Raw genomic sequence first — 22,383 nt, 5'->3', positions numbered from 1 at the left:
TGATTATTCCCCCTCCTGAAAAAATAAAACAGACCTTTCTGAGCAATCAAATGAGTGGATTTGCCTCTTTCAAGATAACCCCTCTGCCAAGGGGGAGCAGGATAACAGCCCCTCTGGACAGAAGAGGGTTTCAAAGTCTCCTTCCCCTGGTTGAGTTTTCCTTTCAACAGTCCATCTGTCCAAATCTACCCAGACACCAGATATGTAGCCCTGACCTATTGGGAGGGTGGAGAACCAGGGTTTGGACATGACAGGAGCCCTTCCTCCAACAGCAACTAGTGGATGGAAACAGACTGCCCAAGCTGGCTGATATTGGGAGGCCAGGGTGAGCCAGGGCCAGGGTGCCCTCAAGAGGGGATGTTAAGCTTCAGTGTCCCTGTCCACTGGGGGCACCATTCCCAGGCCCATTCTAGGTCAGCTGGCTATGGAGACAGATTCCCACTCATCAGGCCCTTCTCCCCTCCACACTCCTGCCATCTCAGGACCTGCTGAACAAAGCTCTGGACTTTTATCTTACTGCTACATGAGACTTCATGCCTCCATGCCTGCCCATAGGACTCAGTAACTTGGATGATTCCATTCTCCTTGGTTGAAGAGCCAACCCCATGGCCTGGCCTACCTGGACATGCTCTGTTGCTACCCAAGAGCTCCCAGCAGGGTCAAGCTAACTATAACCACCTCAAAGCTAGGTACGTAACACACTAGCTTTCCCAAAACCCTGATCAAGATGAGGTTACTTCACCCTCTCTTTCCTGGCTACTCTAACTGCTGTTCTTCAGGTGCTCCTAGACTTCAGGACACCTATAATGGTGGATGAGTCTCTGCAGCTCCAAGGAGAGTAACCACGCCTCCCCATTTTACCTTTCCTGGGCTTCATTCTTCTGTGGGGTCCTGGTGTTTGAGAGCAGAACCATATCTGGGGCATCCCTTCTCCTAGAAATGAAGCTCTTAATCTCTAGCCATAAAGCTTCTTCTCTTGATTTTTTTTATAATTATTTTTTGTCCTTTAAAAGCTATGGCATGCCAATAAAAAGTATTAAATGCTTGCTGTAGAAAATTTGAAATGTCCAAAAAGGTAGAAAAAAGAGGAGGAAAAAATCACCCACCCATTTTTGGCCAGGAGGCTGCTATAGTTAGTATCTCATTGTTGAGTTTTATGATGGGCTTTTTATTTTTATTTTATTTTTTATTTTTATTTTTTGATGTGATGGGCTTTTTAAAGCTAAATCAGATCACAGACTGAGATTGGAATTTAGCTGCCCTCAGCGTTATCATGGAAATGTGGAATCCACTCATCTGTGAGGACTTGGTAGTTGGCATTTCCTCCCAAAACCAAGAATTTCCTGAGGTCGGAGCCCCTGTAGACTCAATCTTTAGGAGGCTATGTCAGTATGGATACCCAGGCTGCTACTTCAGTGATCCTTTACATTAATCCTTGGAGAAACCTGGCACATCTACAGCCCTGTTCCCCTAACTTGGCCCTCTTGAGTTATTGCTACAGTCCAATGTTTGTGACCTCCCCACTCCCTCAATTCATATGCTGAGAGGTGACAAATAGTATTAGAAGCTGGGACCTTTGGGAGGTCATCAGATAATGAGGGTAGAGATCTTGTGGATGTCCTCAGTGCCCTCAGAGAGATCCTTCACCCTTCTACTATGAGTAGACACAGTAAGAAGATGGCAGGTAATGACCCAGGAAGCAGGTTTCCCCCAGACATACCACCTGATTGTCTTGGCACCCTGATCGCTGACTTCCAGCCTCCAAAACTGTGAGAAATAAATTTCTGCTGTTCCTAAGCCAGCCAGGCTCTGGTGTGTTGTTATGGCCAGTAGAACAGATTAAGATGGCCACCTTCCAGGTTTTGGTGGGCTTTACTCTCCTTGAGTCCTATGCCTCCAGCCCTGGCCCAGTCCTCTCCCATGAGCCCAGATCCATGTATCCAAGTATCCCATGTATTCCAGTGTCTCCTTGTCACACCCCACTGTGCAAAGCCCAACCCTATTCATCTCACCCTGAGACCTCCCCCCACTACCACCATTCTTGGCAGCATTGTTTACTCACTTACCCCAGCTGGCAACCTCCAAGCCATCTCTGACTCATCCTTCTTGCTCATACCAGTCACGCATCAAGTCCTGGTGTTTTGTCTCAGAAATGCCTGCGTGTCTTTTCTCTTCCCTCTTCCTGCCACTACTGCTGTCACCTCTCCTCACCATGGCAGTCAGTCTCCCTTCTGAGCCTCGTTGATAGTACCCCTCTCCCCAGGCAGACTAACTACATCCCAGGCACAGTAGCGAGCACCTGTCATCAGTTACCCCTCTCCCCATGACAAGGTGCTCATCGTTGGCCCACGCTACATATGAGAACCCAAGGGTCAGAAGAGTCAAGCATTTCAGGTATCTATGAATCAGTAACAAAGCACCCTAAAACTCAGTCCCTTGAAACAATGATGATTTTTTTTATTTCTCACAATCTGGACTTACAACCTGGGTGGTCCTACTGTAGGTCTTACTTGGCATTACTCAGCTGATGGCGCCTCTGGAGCTGGAAGATTGCCTCACTCATGCATCTGGCAGCTGGTGCTGACTATGAGCAGGGCATTTGGCTTCTCCTCCACATGGGTTCTCACCCTCCACTAAGCTAAACAGGCTTCTTTTCATGGTGGTCTCAGGGCAGTATTCCAAGAGAGTGGAAAGCAAAAGCTCCAAGGTCTCCTAAGGCCCAGGCTCCAGAACTCAACTAATTCTTCCACCATATTCCATTGGTCAAAGTGAGCCATAGGCCAACTCAATGTGAAGGAGATGGAGTAATGGACTCTTCTCTTAGTGGGAGGAGTGGCAACATCCCATCACAAAAGGGACATAGGGAGGCTTGTTTCATTGAGAGTTGTTTTTAAAATGATGTACCATGCCAAAGAACTTGTCCATAGTTGCTCATTCAACCTAAAAACTCCAGCATATGAAACAGGGTCTTGTGGTGCCTGTGTGTTTTCATTTTCACATTTGCTGCCAGACCTGCTTCTTACCACAGGAAACCATCAGTGGAGGGGTCACCCAGAGTAGTCACAGTGGTAACACTGGCCTTGAGTACACAGTGACACTGACAGCTTGAGTTGTGCCACATTGGATGAAAGTGGCTGTCAATTGGGCCAGCACCACCTCATCTTCCAGTAGTTCTGGCTATGACAGCAGCTGCCCATCCTACCTTCCCACTCACTGCATCCAGCTTGGCTCCAGCAAGCAGCATAATGCAGGGCTTGAGAACTCCCCCAGTCCCCAGACTCCATTAAGGAGCTGATTAAAGTTTGATGCTCCCATTTAACACCTATTAGCAAACACAGTGCCCTCCTGCTTGGAGAGAGAACTTGGAAGAGGGGGCCTCCCCAACTCCCAGCAGCACCCTTCCTGCCAAGGTGGCAAACCATTAGATGGAGGAAAGCAGAAGCAGAGCTGGATGGGAGAGGGAGGACCAGCTCTTCCTGAGCCCCAAAGCAGGACTGAGATCTTAAGTTCTCAAGTGCAAGCATCCCACAGTTGATGGTAGGATGGGTCGGAGATGAGAAACTGGCATCCAAGGAAGCTTAAGGGATGGTGAGAGGCCCCCATCTTTCTCCCACCTCCCTACCAGGAAAAGATCTAAATTGTCCAAGATTATGAGAAGAGGCATCATGGGAATGGATGTAATCAGGATATAAATGCTCTGACAGAAAGAAGCGGATCTCTGTTCCGAAGGTCAGCTATGGGAACTCCCCACAAAAACTCCCAAAGGGAAGGGAATATGAGAGAAACTGACGGTGTTCCATCTCTTCTTCCTAAACAGAGTGACTTAGGGGTAAAGCATGTTGAATTGGGAGTAGGAAGGAAGGCATAATCAGCTGCCTATAGACTGAGCACTTACTGTGTGTTAGACCCTGGCATGAAGGGAAACTTACACAGAACAGGAACAGATTCTCTACCCTCAATGAGTATATAATTTCACAAGGCTACATGTGCACACACACCTGCAGTGAAGTACCAGTACAAGGGGGTAAAAGCATAGAACCAGGATTTGATTCCCAAGCTTTTCACATACCAGTTATGTGAGCAGCTTCTAAAAGCTAATTTGAGTGCTTCTGGTTAACACTTAGCAAACACAATTCTCTGCAGCTATGAAAGAGAACTCTAAAGGATGTTTCCCAGTGACTTTGAAGGTCATATGCGGCAGCCCTTAGGAGGAACCCAGCAAGTCATGGTTAATCTTAAACCTCAGCATCCTCATCAGTGAAATGGGGATGACAATACCCATTGAACTGGGTCATTATGAAGATGGGGTGATGTAATGCACATGAAAGCCCCTTGTGAATGTTCAAGAGCAACTCAAGGTCACAGCCTTATGATTATTGTGACAAGTGTTAGAAGAAGGACCTTCCTCCTCCAGTTGTGGACCTTCCTGGAGCCACTGTAGTAACATGGAAATTGAGATGTTTTAAGGTTTATCCAATTAAATTTTATTCCCTATGAGGCCCTCTCCCTGAGACACAAAACCCTCACAGTCCTACCCAATAACCACAGCCTTGGCTATATCCCATAATAGGTATTTTCCCAGCAGAGACCATGATAGTCCTATGGAGAACAGGGTGACTGAGGGAACCCTGTGATGACCCTTGCCTATAATTTAGATGTTCCCCTAATATACCCACCTCCCCCTCAGGATCCTGTGGTTGACTGATGGCTCCCATGATCTCTGCTTCCTCTTTAGGCCTTTTCCTCTATGCTCTGAGATTCAAGCCCTTGGCTTCCCTTTTACCTTGGCCAGCCCTCAGCATCACCTCCTGGGGGGCAACGTGGACATCACACTACCATGGCATCAGGGGAGGGCTGGCTGGCTAGGGAAGACGCAAAGAAAGTGGGGATCCAGCTGTACCTTGAGGAACACATCTCCCTGAATTTATAGGGACAGAGTAACCTCAGCAAAGGGCTACTGTACCTCTCTGGGGGCCAGGGCAGCAAAGGTTCTGTTGGGGATGGTATGAAGTGGACTTGAAAGAGAAGACTGGAGCCTTGTGGTGGTCAGGTCTTCCCTGTCAGGCTGGACAGCCACATGTGCTCTGTAGATAGTGACAACACACTAGAGTTGGGCACTTTTGATCAGTAGTGGGATGGAATGGAATTATAGTAGTCCCCCTTTTCTGCAGAGAATATGTTCCAAGAAGACCAGCAAAGCCTTCTCTGGTACTTCCAGGGGACTCTACTGTCTTTTTTTTTTCCCTCTATGCCAGGGGTTTGCAAAATCCTGTCAACCACATGTTTTTCCTATGGACCACGAGCTGACAATGGTTTTTTACATACTTAAGTGTTTGAAAAACATCAGAAGGATAATATTAGGGCACATGAGAATGATGCAAAAGTCAAATGTCAGTATCTGCAAACAGTTTCATCAGAATTCAGGCACACATGTTTGTTTACATATTCTCAGTCTGCTTTTGTGCAACCATGTCAGAGTTCAGTAGTGCCAAGAGACCATGTGGCCCACAAAGCCTGAAATGTCCACTCCCTGACCCTACCTTACAGAAAGGCTTACTGACTCCCACTCTTTGTTGTTATGGTTTTCATTTTAAACAGCTCCAGTCCTAGGACCACCAGTCTTGCCATGGACAAGGAGAGACCTGAGGTGAATTTTGTTCAGTTCTATCCCTTGGGCCAGTTCCAATCTCAGGCAATAGTAGATACTCAATTAATGTTCTGTTCCCAGTGAAAATACCTCTTCAACAGCTCCAGCTCCCATAGGCAAGTCTAGTGCCTGGGGTCTGGTACTGCCACTTCTCTTTGGTCCTCCAGCCCTGGCAGGAGTAGAGCCTACTAAAAATATTTCCTGAAGAAGAAAGCAGAAAGCATTACTCTCACCTATAGACATAGAGATCACAGTCTAACCAGGGGAGGGGATCTACCTAAAATCATAAGAGTAGAAGGGGCAGAGCAGAGATGCAAAGCAGGCCCTTCCCTGCAAAGCTGACACTACCCCTTCATCCTGTCCAAACACTACTAGCCACTGTCGTGCAGAGGGACCCAGAAAGCCCTTCCACCCGGGGGAGCTGGGATTCCTTCCGCAGCAGAGTCCCAGGACCAGAAGCAACTCCTCAGGAATGTTTGTTGCGTGGGGTTTATAAGCAGCATTTGTCTAATAAAGTAATTTCTGAACATCTCACATCCCCTAATTACTTGTCACAATAATGTGAGGCATCTCCCAGCATGCTTGTTTTTCCCATTGCTGGCACAGAGCAGGAGCTCCTGGGCCTGGGAGGCGGAGATAAATATAGCCACTCATTTACTCACCAGTTGGGTTGCCTGAATGCACAACAATACACGTCGCCACCCCAACACATGCCAAGCCCATGCATACACGCACAGGGAGTGATGCTACTGGCACTGTGTGACGTCACTGACACTTCCTGGACCAGCTCTAGCTTGGAAAGGAGCACAGCTGTGTCCAGTGCACAGCCAACTGGCCACAATTGGGACTATTATCTGGGAGTTACTGAGAGGCAGATTTGGGTGTGATATAAGAAGGAGTTTCTCTAATGATGAGACATCTAATGATGCCCAACCAAAGTCATTTTTCACTAGGCAAGGATGAGTTAGCTTCTGAGGCTCCCAAGACATTAGGTACATTCTGTACCTAGAAATACTCCAGCCACTTTGTTTCAGCCTCCGGAAGCTCCAGAAGCACAGAAGAGCTGGGTGGGGCTGGGGATATGGAGATAAGGCAAAGCTCTCACACAACATTTCTGCAACCCATGGCTATCTCTGTGATCTGCTGCTGGCTCCTGTCACCAGCTCTGCCTCTTGGGAGAATCAGGAGCAGAACCATGAGGTGGTAACATATGTGGTCTCAATTCTTTCCTTTATGAGTCCACACTCCCATCTTCCCTAAGCTACTCCTTCTGGTGTGCCCTGCGTCCCCCTACAGCTCCCAGACTCCCAGAGCCTCTTCCCCAGAGCCTTGATCGGAGGCTTTATTTATCCACATCATGGTTTAGAGGCCCCAGATAGAGTGCTCCAGAAAGAATGTGTGTATTTCCCCTTCTTTCCATACGTGTACATGAACAGAGCTGGCCCCACATTTTCTAGAAAATAGCCCCAGCCTAGAAAGAACTGCTTCCTCTGGGCAAATTCTCCGATCTCTCTTGGTCTTGCTCAAAGAGCCCTTCTCCCTTTCAAGGTTCCAAATGGATACAGAACTGAAATATCTGGTTGGGCAGTATTTGTCCTGCTCCTCCCAATGTAGGGATTCATTCCTGGGGGTCAGAGGACTCCTCAACTCTCTGATGTCACTCTGTGAAACACCAGGGTTTGAGTATGTTCCTAGCACTGCTTTCTGAGCCCAGTCATGTTAGATAAAGTACAAGGGCTTTTACCAAACGTTACGTTACGACTGGCTGGAAAAGGCTTTGGGTAAGACAGGTAGCATCACTTGGAGCAGATTAGAGAGGCCTGGTCTCTCCAGTGTAGATAGGTCCCTTTACAACCCTGATTCCCAACACTTCTGCCCAGCAACCTGGATGCATCTGAGGTTTACCCAGCCAGAGGCTCTTTTCTCACTAGTTATTCCAGAAGACCATATATTTTTTAAAGATTTTATTTATTTATTCATGAGAAAGAGAGAGAGAGAGAGGCACAGAGGGAGAAGCAGGCTCCATGCAGGGAGCCCGACATGGGACTCGATCCCAGGACTCCAGGATCACGCCCTGGGCCGAAGGCAGGTGCCAAACCACTGAGCCATCCAGGAATCCCCTAGATTTTTTTTTTCTTATCATTTCATTCCCTGTTCCCTGCTACTCTCTGGCCAAACTGAAGTTTCCTGTAATCCCCTGTCAAGCTTGGGAATCAAAGTATAACAAAGAGTGACCCCCAATGTGGGTCAAAATTGCATCTTCATTGAGTTTTTGCTGTTAACCTTCTCCAAGCCACTTAACCTCTCTTAGGCTCATTTTTTTTTACCTGTAATATGGGGGTTGTAATATCTACCTCTAATGGGCAACTGCCATTTTTCCCAATCCAATAACCATTCTCCCATCTTCTGGTGTCAACCTCATTATTTTCATCTGAGGAAACCACATCTTTCTCATTCTTAATCCATGTAGTTTAGATGGGGCTACTGCCACATCACCACAAGTGAGCAGGTTGCCCTGGTTTGCCAGTGAGAGCCCAGAGGAGACCTGCAACAGCCTGGCCACAGTGATTGGCCCAGGAAAGGCCATGTGACCCAGGCCAAACCAATGAGAATCAGCCCTGGATTTTTGCTGAGGCTCTCCCACCTTGGAAATTTCCACAAAGGCAGAGAAACAGTCTAGAGCTGCTGGTAGTCACCTTTGCCCCCATGTGAGGCACACCTGTCTGAGGATGAGACCAACACAAAAGAAAACAGCTGAGAAATACAGAAAGAAATTCCTTAGGATATTATTTAAAGAGCTGGACCTAGCCATGTCTGAGGATCACCCCTAAGCCTCCCAATGATGTGAACCAATCAATTCCCTCCAAACTAGTTTGAGTTTGGTTTCTTTCACTGGCAACTAAAAGTCCTAACTAATATACTACCTCCAGGCTTTTGTCAGAATCAAATGAAACAGCATATACAATCACCTCACAGACTGCTGGCACATAATAAGAACTCATTAAATATTAGTCACCTTCCCAAGAAGAGGAGGAAGGGAAAAGTGCCAGTGGACACAAGATTGAGAATGCAAGAGAGATGTATAATCAACAGAACAAGAGCCCAGAGGAACCCAGGAGGGATGAGATCAATGCATGGGTGGAAGGCTTAGCCCAAGCAGGGATAGAGCAAGGAAAGGGACACCCTGTTTTACGAGTGGTGAGAAGAAACTCTGGGGAATTCAGAAAGGCTGAGGTGGGGAGCAAGAACAGCAGCCTAGTTTCCTCAAGCTCAGGGTTGGTGTCTTCTGCTGCATGGCCACATGGGTGGTCTCAGACGCTTGAGGACAGTGGGGACAAGCTGCCATAATTGTCAGCAAGAGAAAAATGGCAGATTGCTGCAGAGCAAAGAGCCCGCTGCCCATGGCTGGCCACTGCAGCCTGATCCACACAGTCTAGTGCCTTCTTTCCTGTAATGTTTCTTTGTTTTTCATTTTATCTCCCTTTTGGTTCTGAAAAGAAGAAACTGAATCTTACTTCCCAAGGGACAAGCTCAAGGGCCCAAGGCCAGAGACTCCCCACCCCCTCAAAACACAAAGCCCTTGTGGGGAGGGTCCTCCCTCTTATTCTGCTCCTGCTGGAAAGAAAGCAATTGGTTCATGATGGAAGTCAGTCTTCCACTCAAGCTCTATCTCTGCTTGTGCTCTTTCATTTGCCTTCAGTAACTCTCCACTCCCATCCAACACACCCAAGACCTATGGCCTCCTTATCCCCAATGCCTCACCCAGGGTCAACCCATAGAAATCCCACCCAGCACTCAAGACCAGACCCATGGTAAACCTTTCTGAGTGTCCAGTTCAACTTCCCTTCCTCTAAATCAGAAGTTGGCAAACTTTTCTATAAAGGTCCACATAGTAAATATTTTAGGCTTTCTAGGCCATATGGTCTCTGTCACAAGCAACTACTCAGCTCTGCAGTTGTGGAGAAAAGGCAGCAGAGACAACACATAGACAAATGAGCATGGCAAAGTTCCAATAAAACTTTATTTATGGATACTGAAATTTGAATCTCACATAATTTTCACATGTCATGAAATATTACTCTTATTTTGATTTTTTTCAACCATTTAAAAATGTAAAAAATCATTCTTAGCTGAGTCAGTAGTCTGGGTTCAAGCACATGGGTCACAATTTGTCCACCCTTGCTCTCAAAAATGAACATCAGTGTCTTCCATTCATTAAATTCCTGCTTCACACAACATCTTCCACTTACATTTCCTTATTTAATCACTGCACCAGCCTCATTAGATCAATAGGATGATCCCTATTTGATAGTTTAGAATGAGTTTCAGAGAGATTTTGTCACTTGCCTTACAGTATCAGCTCATAGGTGGTACATCCAGCTTTGCCATTCCCAAATTCTTTTTTCGAGCTCTTTCCAAAGTCCCTCACACTTTTCAGAACCCTCCTCCCTGCACCATGTCATGTGGGTCTGATTTATAGTTGTTTGTTTCTTGATATAATCCCCCTGTAGAGCTAGATACCACCTGAGGGCAGGAATGTGGCTAACACGCGCCTGTGTGTGCATGCACACACACACACACACACACACACACACACACACAGACCCAAGCATTACTGCTGAGCCCTTGGCGCGCATCTTAGCCACTCAACAGAGCAAACCACACAGTGAGGATGGTGTTCCTCTAAATTCAAGACCACAACCACAAAGCACCCTCAGCACTGCCCAGCAATCATAGCATGTTTTTCTAGAAATTTCTTTCTCACTCTGAACAGAGCATTGAATACCTCCTCTTCTCTCCATGTCCCTCCCCCATGCCCCTGCTCCCCAAGTCTCCCTCATTCTCGAAGCTGATCTCACCTCATGCTTGGAGCTTAGTTTCAGAACAGAAGCCATGCTCAGGTGCCTCCTTAACTGCCATCACCAAATCCACAAATATCCCTATATCTGAAGGCAGAATCTTTTCAGGAGTCCCTTTAGAATCTGGCATTGACTCCCTTGCCAACCCCATTTCCCACCTCTCCCCACACTGATGCTGTTCCTTGAACAGACAGTGCACATTCCCAACTTGGGGGTGACTATGCCCCTCCCCCCTCCCCTGCTCACTTGTGAATTTCATTTCTTCACTCCCTCCAGTCTTGGGGCAAAGACTGCTTCCTCAGAAGTCTTCTTGGGCCTAAAACCATCCTTCTTCATCTTTCTATCTCTCATTTGGCTTTATTTTCCTTCTTCCAGGTCTCATTGCCTGACTGCATTCCACGTATGTATTTGTACACATGCGTCTTTTGTGTCCCCTGGGCAGAGCCTGAGCTCTACAAGGGCAGGGAAGGCCATGCTCCATTTTGCTCAGTGGTGGATCCCTACCATCTACAACAAGCACCCAGAGCAAGTTCTCAATAAATATTTCTGAAAGCACTAAGAAAACCCAGAGCCCTAGAAAAACTTTTGTCAAATTCTCTTCCCTAAAATTTGCCATCCCTTGAATTCCCTGTGTCTCAGAGGCTTCCCTTCCTGGCCCCAAGGGCTAACAGGGCTAGGAGGCTCCCCGGGATCCTTTGGGAAACACACTCCTCCCTCTGCTGCCCTAGCCCACATCTCCCTCCGGAGCCTGATGGCATCAGAGCTATTTCCGGGACCTTGTAAACTGTCTTTAACTTGGGAAGCCCAGAGTGGTGCTAGAAACCAACAGTGCAATTATAGGGCTTTTAAACTGCAGGGCTCCTTTGTGTTCATCTCCCCCAGGGGCCTCTCTGAGGCCAGGACCGGGTTGGGCCAAGACGGAGGAAGAGAGTATGCTCATCTTGGCCAGAACAGCAGAACTTTTCAGCTAATGCAGCTGCGTGCTCAGGGCCTGAGAGGATGGGCAGCCAGGAGGACAGCTTGGGCCTGATAGTGTTCCCAGGCTCCCACACCCCACATCATGACCTAGAACTGACTGGGGTTGGAGGGTCTCCACCAGACCAGGGGCAGTTGGGGGTGTCGGGCAGGCACTGACCTCAAAGTTATGCCCATGTCTTGGGCAGAAAAGCTAGAACTGGCCCTGCCTACCTCTCCTGCTGCGCCTCCAGGGGGCACCATCTGGAACCCCAGGGCACATGTCTGTCCACCATCAGCCTACGATACTGCAAAGCTCTTGCTGGCTTACGCGTCTGTCTTCTTCCTCTGCTGCCTTCTTGACACTCAATGGCTATGACTTTTGTGTCCCCAGAGTGGGTGCTTAGTCAATGATAGCTGAATAAAGAAATGGCCTGGGAGGGCAGCCCCTGTGGCGCAGTGGTTTAGCGTCGCTTTTGGCCTGGGGTGTGATCCTGGAGGCCCCGGATGGAGTCCCACGTCGGGCTCCCTGCATGGAGCCTGCTTCTCCCTCTGCCTGTGTCTCTGCCTCTCTCTCTCTCTCTGTGTCTACCATGAATAAATAAATAAAACCTTAAAAAAGAAAGAAAGAAAGAAAGAAAGAAAGAAAGGAAAGAAAGAAAGAAAGAAAGAAAGAAAGAAAGAAAGAAAGAAAGAAAGAAAGAAAGAAAAAGAAATGGCCTGGGAGAAGCAGTGGGGTAGGAAAGGGGTCACCAACAAGTCCACGTCATACATGGCCTGGTATATTATAGGCTACTAGCTAGCCACTCTGCAGCTCACCACCATCTTCAAGTGGGGTGAGGAAGGTGGGGAATTTGGCCAGGAGCTGCCTAGAACCCACTCTTGGCTCAAGGTCACCAGGTGCCTCCCAGAATACAAGGCCAGATGTGGTCCCAGGAACAACAGCACTGCAGTTCTGGCCTGCCCTCCAGGACAGGCTTATCTGTGCCACTAAGCACTCAGCCACCCTAGGACCCACTGCTGTTCCTCTTGTCTCTGGAGCACCTCTCCTGAAAGCACAGAGTGTCAGAGCTGGAAGGGGCTTCTGGATTCTTCCAGGCCAACCTAAGTCAGACATGCTGGAAGTGAATACCCAGAGTTCCTGGTATCCTACGGGACCACTGAGAATGGGGTGCTAAGGTTTCACAAGTCTGTGACACTGAACAAAAAGGCTCTTCATCCTTCAGGGTTTCTCCCTCCTCATCCACAGTGAGCAGTTCTGACCCCAGGGGTCGGGAGTGAGCTCCTAGAATCTGTATTTTTAACAAGCCGCTCAGAAGATGCTGAGGCAGCCTTTCTACCTCTGTTTGGGAGTGGGTGGCCTCAACTGATGACTGATTAGCAGCCTAGAAATGCCATGCGATGTAATGCTAGGGGGCTTCCCCTTCCTCAGCCCCTGTCCTGGTTACAGTGTGGATGGCTCCTGAGGGATGATGGGGAATACAGAGGTCCTTCATCAAGCTCTTCCTGGCTGGGAAGACAGTGTCCTTTGGAGAGATGGGGCAAGAGCCTCTCTGAAGCTGCCACCCTCTGGGGTGACTGGCTGGATGATATGTCCCACAGCTATTCATACCCCCGCACACAGAGGAGGGCCTAATCCAACATGAGGCCCTATAGTCACACCACTCTGTGGGGAGGCTGTCACTGTCCCTATTTTACAGATGAGGAAACTGCACAGAGTCCATAGCTTCTGACCCAAGGCTTGTATGCTCAGCTTTGCCCACAGGCCTGATGCAGTGATCACCATCCTGACTGCAGATGAGGCTACTTCCCTCCAGAGGGCTGACAGCCAAGAGAGGGAAAAGGCCATGGGTTCTGATCCCAGTGGACCCTGTAGGACAGTATCTACATCACCTCCCTCTGCCAAACCCCCACCACCAAGTGAGGAGGAAGATTTTGTATCTCCCCACATCCGGCTGTGAACCAGGGGAACAGAGAGAGCTTGCAAACTTAAAGTGCTAGATAAAAGCCCATTAATAAACCTCCTGGCAAGGCCTGACCTAGGCTGCACAGGGGAGCGCCATTCATAAATCTCTGCCATGGGCTCTAGCTTCTGCACCACAGCCTGCGGGAAAGGGATGACTTAGCTTGAGCAGCCTACAGAAGAGGCTGGGGGTATGCTGAGCCCTTGGAGGGGGACCCGAGAGCCTCTCCTGCCCTAAGCCCTTTTCTCTGGACTCTGCAGCAGTGAGAACCATGAGGAACACCTGACTGTTCTTATCCAGGCTGTCCAGGGAAGTGACACACTTCATGGTTGAGGACAATCCCTGACCTGGGGCTCTGGGGCCTCAGGCAGATGCTAAGCTGATCTTCTCATCCAGAACCTGGTGACAGCTAAGACCCTTCCAACTCCACCATTCTGAAGGGCCTCATGTCCCCATTGGTGCTTATGCAAGCCTAGCTGTGAAACTTGGTTTCCCTCTTGGAGGGCAAGAAACTAGCATTTCTAGAATAACCACCAAAATCCAGGTACCCTGCATGCTCTACTCCAGGGAGTCTCCTGAATAACCTGACAAGGCAAGTTCTAAAGTGATCCCCATTTTGCAGAGGTAAAAACCAAGGCTCACAAAGTAAAATAAATGCCCGAGAATCACAGATCTATTAAAGGACAGATTCAGACACTCAGATCTTCTTGGAATATGTCAGAATGCACGTAAGTTGAAATAACACAGAGATAGAATTCAGAGCCAGGCTGCTAGACCCTGTGCAGTTCCACAGTTTCTTCCTCTGCACCAGTGGTTCTCACTGGGGACATCTGGCAATGTCTGGAGACATTTTCAGTTGTGACAGCTGGGGGGGACGTGGTGTATAACTGGCACCTAGTGAGTAGAGGCTGGGGGTGCCACTACACATCCTATGGTAAACAGCTCCTGCAAAAAAGGACTCCCTGAACCAGGAAGTACATAACACCACAGAGGAGAAACCCTGACCTAGAGCCACTGAAGACAGGACAGAGCTGTGCTCTGGGCTTTCATGGCACAGCTCCTCTGAGGTAGGGACAGAGAGTTTGGACCAATGATCTCCAGAATATCCTGCAGGGTACACTGGGAATAAATGGCTTTTGTGGAGAACTGGGGGGTAAGCATGGTTCTTGTTCTTGTAATTTTAGGAACCAGAGAGGTCATCACAACTAAGGTGTCTTTGGTGCAGGACTTCTCAGTGTGTTTATTGGTGTGGTCAGTTTTTAATAAGTCAACCTGCCTGAATTAAGGCACAAGTTACTCAAACAAGCATGAATCTAAGTGTCACTGTGTAGGTATTTTATAGATCTGATTAAAATCCACAATCAGATGCCTTCAAGTAAGAGAGATTGTGCTAGGTCATTTGATTCAATCAGTCCAAAGGCCTTAGGGGCAGAGCTGAGGCTTCCGAGAAGAACAAAGTCTGCCTGTGGACTGATGCTTCACCCAAAGCCCAAGGGCTCCAGCCTGCCCTTCCTGACAGTCGGCTTGCCCTGCAGCCTGTGGACTTGCCTAGGCACCCTTAAACTGTACAAACAAATTTCTTGCAATAATCTTTGTCTATCTACATATCTGTCTATCCATCCTATTGGTCCTATTTCTCTGGTTGAACTCTGTTTGATACAATTTTTATTATGATTCATGATCTCCAAGAGGAGAATATAGTTTTATGACAATTCCAAAACAGATTTAGCCAGTGCAGCTCTAAAGTTGAGGAGCATCTCATGGGATTCATGTTGGGCAGATATGTACGTGTATGTGTGTGTGTGTGTGTGCATGTGTGTGTGTCTCTCTTTTTGTCTCTCTCTCTCTCTGGCAAACTCTGGTTTAGGCAAGCTGGAAGAGCAGAGAAGAGAATGTTGGCTCCCCATGACAGCTGGCATGACTGTGTGCTCCCACTGTGGGCGGGGTGTCCTCACCACTATCATGTCAGCCACCAGGTCAGGTGGGACTCACTGGGACACCACTGGGGCCCAGATGTTTGCTCAGTCAACAACCTAGTCTATAAAGCAGAGCTAGCAGGCCCCAGCTCTTCGCAGAGGGAATAAAGACAAAATGAAACAGTGCATGCAAAGTACCTGGCACACAGACGGTGGTGGGTGCCAATCCCTCCTCTCTCCTCCCCCTGACGACAAGCTGCGCTAAAACAGGCCTCCTACTATATAAGGTATGAGCAATGTTTTAAAACCACTCAAAATGTTCAGCAGTTGCCAAAAGATGCTACGGAGCTCTCCTAGGCCCGTGGCCCACCCTAAATTTAACAGGCCCATGTTTACAAACCCAAATCCATGCATCTCCGAGGCTCCCACACACAACCCAGCTGTAGTTCTCAAGAACTCCATTTGGAGAGTCTGTGGCAGCGTCACCGCCAGCTGGTGCCTCTCAGCCTGGGCTCCAGGCAGCCACTCACGGGTGGGAAAGAATGGGAACCAGGAGACACTTCTGCTATCCAAGGACCACTGAGACCCAAGGCTGGAGAGCTTGGGCCAGAGCTCGGAAACCAGGACACAGGGGAAACTCCAGCTGCTAAGTGCAGGGAGCAGAACATAAGATATGTCTCTCTCTGGTCCCTGGCTTTTACTCTTTCTACCCTCCTTCCTCCCTCTGCATGCACACAGGCACACACACTCCTTCCTAGGACTCCGCCATCCTGCAATAATCCAAGCACACTGCACAACGGCTGAGACCCAGGAAGAAACCTAAGCCCCTTGCTGGACAGAATACTGATTAAAGCACACGCAACCTGCCCCTGGGCCCTCACTGGGCCCTATTTATCCTTCCTCACAGCATTGGTCCTCAAATGATGGGGACAGCTGAATCACCAGGACAGCTTGTTAAATACAGATCCCGGCCCCACCCCCAGAGTTTCAGATTCAGCAAGTTTGGGAAAGAGCCCAAGAATTTGCATTTCTAACAAGTTCCTAGGTGAAGCGATGCTGCTGGACAGGGGCCTCTCTCCAAGGATCATCCCTTTCCACTTTAGATAAAACAAGTCAACTGACTCCCAAGTGTTACCTGATCAGAATCAAGTCAGTGAGTGTGAGTGTTGGGGGCGGGGCAGATGCTGACGGTGGTTAGCCCTGCCAAAGCCCAGATTTCTGACAGCTGCAGGAAGTGACAGTTGACAGCCAATAGCAAAGAAAGAGACAGCAAACTATAAAAAGCAGACAGAAGAACTCAAACAGCAAAGCAGTCTGAGGCCATCTCAGGGGGATAAAGTCATTATACACCCCTAAATAAATCCTGAGAAAGCACTCTCTCCAAGTATCAGTTAGTCACAAAAGTCATGATATTCACAGTGGAGTCCCTGAAATATGATGAAAGCCATATTTAGGCTGTCTAAGAGGGCAGGAAAACAAAAAATTAATTTTGTAAAAAAAAAAAATCTACATCTAATTTGTCAGCAATAAAATCACCTAGGTACTCAATGAATTATAAACTTGGCAATCTGGAAAATTTTTCTCTGTGTGCTAATTCATTTACCTCATTAACCAGGGTTTTGCATGTGCACCTGGGTGTGTGCACTCCCACATGCATGCACAGGTACATATGTCTTATAAATGCATTCCCTAACACAAATTGCTACTCATTTCCAGATCTCCTCTTAAACATCTTTTCTTTGACCTTGCTCATCCAGCAAGGTCAGGCCTCAGGTTAAAGCTCTCATGGATCCATCTTTAATTGTTCAAATTCTTGTCTTCCTTGCTGGAATGTGAATATTATGGGGGACTGTCTTTTTTCTAGGTGTTTCCATGACCCAAGATAGTAAAACATAGTAGGTGCTCAGCAAATGGATATTGACTGCATGAATATCCACAGGCTTGCCACTTTTCCTTCTCTCACCCCCCACCTCCCACCACCTCCTTTACAAAGAAAATATAGGTCAAGGAGCACAGAGCATGTGCCTTTAGGCAGTCGCAAATTCTGATAGCTGGCGTCAGGTGTGCTTCCTCCCACTAGCAAGGGAGCATATTAGTCCTCCAAAGAGAGAGAACACTGTCTCCCCAGCTCTTCCTTTGAATCATAATTTGCATATTCTGGGTGAGGTGGAGAAAGGGAGGAGGATGCAAACTCAATTCAATCATTCCTCTCTGAGTCTCCACCCTGACTGCTCCTACTGAAGCAATCTTCTGTCCCTTATCTCCCACTCCCCTGAGAGATACACACATGCCCCCTCCTCTTCTCAATCCAATCCAGCCACTCAGAAGGACAGGGCTTGGCACTCCAGACCCAGAACACTAGCAGATAGAAAACGAAGCACAAAACTAGGAAGAGAACACCGTTCTTTCCATAATCAACTCATTTACCTATAAATAAAGGGCATTAATGGGAATCAACCTGAGCTAACAATTAGCAGGAACCCCCTCTGGGCTGGTGGGGGAAGCAGAGAACAGCTCCCTCCTTGAAGAACTGACTGTATTAGCCAAGCACATCCAGAGACACTCCACCCCTAGGCTCCCCAGCCTGAGGACACATCTTCCTCTCCCTAGCTCCATTGCAACCAGTGTGCACAGGAATCCATTTCTTGAAAACTGTGCAGAACTCCCAAGCTTGAGAAGAAGCCCACTAATATAGCCATGCAAGTGTGACATCACCTGGCAGCTGCCTCACCCACAAAAAAAGTTTTCCTCATTTCTCCTTTGGCCAGATTCAAATGGGTTATGAGTCTCCCAAAACTTCTGTCAAGAAAGTTGATCCATGGGAGAATAAAACTTTTTAAGACAGGGTTTTTTCCTATTTACCACTAGTTCTAAAGGCACATAGTCCCAAAAGTCTGTTTCTGAGACTTCCTTTCTTTCATATAGTCAGGGTGCACTAGATTATGTGCTGGTAACAAACTCCTTAAAATCTCCTTGACTCTTGATTATAAGATGATTTACCACTCATGCTACATTTCTGTCACAGGTCAGTTATGGCTCTGCCCCAAGAACCAAAGGAGCAGCTACTACTGGAGATTGACAATCACCACGGCAAAAGGAAAGTGAACTTGTCAGAAGTACATGTTGGCTTCTAGAGCTTCTTGATTGGCTAGAGCAAGTCCCATGGCCATGATTAGGTTCAAAAGGATAGGGATATATAATCCTTCCCCAGGGAGGAGTACTAGAGAGAGGATATCAAATAGGAGTTGACTAGTTATACAATCCACCATACCCTTGACTTGCCAGGCTTCCATCATCCTTATAATTTAATCACCATTACAAGCACTACCACCATCATCATTACCCACAGCACCATCACTGTCCATCACCACCACCACTACCCCCAACCTCATCAGAATCACATCAGCATCCTCATCAACAACATGCTATTGTCTTAACCCAGGGTCCCTGGAAAAGACATCCTGCCTGGGAGAGAAGCTTACACACTAATATTCTGTTGGAGAAAAAAAAGAAAAAAAGGGGACAGACACAGGGAAAGAGGGAGAGCAAATAAAAAGAGGATATTTAAGAAGCATGCCACATTTCACAGCAAATACAACTGATTGCTCAATCTGGCAGGTCATCTTTAGATCTTAACAGTTCATCTGCCACACCTCTTCCTCATTCATTTGTGCAGAGGAATGAAACAGAACTTAGCTAATGATGCTTCCTGGCCCTTATATCCCACTGGTCAAATTCAGCTCTTCTGAGATGTGTGACATGGTCTCCCCAGGCAACCTCTAGAGGAGCCAGAGCTTCTGGGGGTCTGGGGCACAGCAGTCAATCTCATTATGCAGTAGTGTCTTCTAGGATCTTCCTTCCATCTGTAGTGGGAGTGATTACAGAGCCAGAGTTGTGGGAATAATATGCTGGGCTCTTACTGACTCTGCTCAGCTGCAAGACAAGGCAAGTAAGAGGGAAGGTGTGGCCACATGGACCTAGAGTGGCATACAAATGGAGTCCAGTATAGTCCACCCCTTGTGCCTTTAAGATCCACTCCTTCCTATTTATAACATATGTATCCCCCAAATCAGAACAGGACACTTTCAACTCTTCCACAAGAAGTGAGATGAAAATCCAGTTCTTCAAGGTGATGGCATGTGAAAAGACTTACAGGCGGTTAGCAGGCCAAACTTGCTACAGCTGTATGATGGCAGCTGGTCCTGGGATCATTATAACTGATAATCATCACTGCTTCATTCAGCATCCATTTTGACTGACCTGGACTGTTCCCTGGTACAGTGACCTAGAACTTCTACTTCAATAGGTCTGAATCCTTAGTTGCCCCAACCTTGTAGAACCATTGTTGCTAGAGTTGCCCACAGGCACACAGTGAGTGGCACCAAAATATGGCCCTAGTGAATCCTCTATCTTCATGACATACTCTTTCCTGTCCCCATTATGTAACAGCAAACTTGGATCCTCATGGTAATCAGAGTCAATTACTGCCCCTGCCCTATGACTTCTTTCTTTTCCTATTGGTTTCACTGGCATAAGGACCTAGGATCTATTTGTTTAAAAAAATGCTAACCACTAACTGAGCTTTCAGGAAGTAGCAATCACTGATCACAGATCACCATAACAAATGTAATAAAAGGAAAGTTCAAAATATTTCAAGAATAATGAAAATGTGAAAGAGACAAAAAGTGAGATGTTGGTGGGGAAATGACACCAATAGAAGCTCAATGCAGGGTGACCACTAACCTGCAACTTGAAAAATCAAACAAACAACCCACAATGTCTGTGAAGCACAATAAAATGAAGTGTGCTTGTATTTATCCTTGGGATTCATCGAGCGTCTTGATTGTGTCCCTTTAAGTCTTCACTAAATGGAGAATTTCAGTCATTGCTTCTTCAAACATTTTGGGTTCTGCCTCACTTTCTCTTTCTGGGACACCAATTCTACAGATATTAGACAATTGGACGTTGTCCCAAGGGTATCTGATGCTCTAGTCTCTCTCTCTTTCTCTCTCTCTTTTTTAAGTAGGCTCCATGCCCAGCTTGGAGTCCAACCCAGGACTCAAACTCACAACTCTGAGATCAAGATCTGAGCTGAAGTCAAGAGTCAGATGCTTAACTGACTGAGCTACTCAGGTGCCCCTCTAGTCTCTGTTTTATTCAGTCATTTGTCTCTCTCTGCTTCATATTATACAATTTCCACTCATCATCTTCAAGCTCACTAACTCTTTCATTATCTCCATTTTCTTTGACTCCTTTTTAGTTCATTGATTTCTAGAATTATCTATATTATTTCCTTTACACTATTAACTTTAGGTTTAATTTGCTTTTCTTCTTCTAGCTTCTAAAAGGTGGAAGTCAGATCATTGATTTTAAACTTTTTCTTAATATGAGAATTTCAAGCTATCATGCTTTATTTTTATCCCACAGATTTTTACATGCTGTATTTTCATTATCATTCAGTTCAAAGTACTTTCTAATTTCCTGTATGATGACTTCCATGACCTATGGCTTTCTTAGAAGTACACTGTTTAATTTTTAAATATTTGGGGATTTTCCAAATGTTTTTTTGTTACACATTCTGTATTATTTCAGTCTTTTGAAGTTCATTAAGACTAGTTTATGGCCCAGTATATGATCTGCATAGTACACATCCCATATGCACTGGAAAAGAATGATTGTACATTCTACAGATGTTGGATGTGCTGCTCTATAATTGTCACTTAGATCACATTAGTTCATAGTGTTCAAATTTTCTATAAACTTGTTTTGGTTACTGGTTCTATGAATTACACTGAGATGATATTAAAATATCCAACTGTGATTGTAGAATTCTTTTTCTCCTTTTATTCCCACCAATATTTGACTCATGTATTTTTGCAGCTTGTCATTCGGGGGGTATGCATTTAGGATTACTATATCTTCCTAATGAATTGGTCCTTTTATTATGAAATGATCCTTTTATATCTGTAATACTCTTTACTTTTCTGATATTGACATATTAATATAGTATCTTCTTCTGCTAAGTGTTTACAAGTTATATATTTTTCCATCCTTTACTTTCAACCTCTCTATGTCCCTAGATTGAAAGTGGTTTTCTAGGGTGCCTGGGTGGCCCACTTGGTTGAACTGCTGATTCTTGATCTCAGCCTACGTCTTAATTTTAAGGTTGTGAGTTCAAGCCCTGTGTTGGGCTCTCCATGCTGGGCATGGAGACTACTTAAAAAAAAAAAAAAAAAGAAAGAGAAAAAGAAGAAGCAAGTGGATTTCTCATAAAAAGCATATAATTGGGTCTTACTTTTATAACCCTCTAATATCTTCTGTAGTTGGAGTATTTAGTATTAGTCAATGTACATTTGACAAATGCGTTGATATGGTGGATTTAGTTCTATCATCTTACTATTTTTTGCTATTTTCCCTGTGTTTTTTTGTTTCTCTGTTTTTCTTTTCCTATTATCATTTGGGTAAATAATTTTTTTTAGTATTCCATTCTATCTCTTCCATTGGCTTTTAAAAAAAGATTTATTTATTTATTTTAGAAAGAGAAAGCATGAGTGAGAGGGGAAGAGGAAGAGGAAGAGAGATTCTCAAGCAGACTCCATGCTGAGCTGACATGGGGTTGGATCTTACGACCCTGAGATCACAACCTGAGCTGAAACCAAGAGTCAGACATTTAACCAACTATTCCACCGAGGTGCCCCCTTCCATTGGCTTTTAAGCCATACTTCTTTGCATTACTTCTTGGTGGGTCTCATAGAATTATAATATACATACTTGATTTATCACAGTGTACCTTGAATTAATGTTACACAACTTCACATATAAAACTTATAATAGTAAAATTCCATTTACTCTTCCCCCTTTTATGCAATTGTTGTCATATATTTACCTTTTACATAATACATTGTTATTGTCTTTATGCTAAAGAATTATATTTTAAGAAAATAATCTTTCTTTTTTCCCATATATTTACCATTTAATCACTCTTTATTTCCTCTTACAGATTCAAATTTCCATGCAATACCATTTATCTGATAATACCTTTA

At 46.2% G+C, this 22,383-nt stretch overlaps 1 protein-coding gene across 1 annotated transcript in view; it reads left to right on the top strand.

Moving 5' to 3' along the window:
- The window catches only part of LOC129510201 (small ubiquitin-related modifier 2-like), an 81,456-nt gene that overhangs the window by 57,943 nt on the left and 1,130 nt on the right, over positions 1-22,383 (top strand). The gene's annotated exons all lie outside the window — the stretch shown is intronic.

This window comes from Nyctereutes procyonoides, unplaced genomic scaffold, assembly GCF_905146905.1.
Source record: "Nyctereutes procyonoides isolate TBG_1078 unplaced genomic scaffold, NYPRO_anot_genome, whole genome shotgun sequence".
NCBI lineage: Eukaryota > Metazoa > Chordata > Mammalia > Carnivora > Canidae > Nyctereutes > Nyctereutes procyonoides.
The sequence above is the reverse complement of the archived record's forward strand: the minus strand, read 5'-3'. Positions and strand labels throughout refer to the sequence as shown.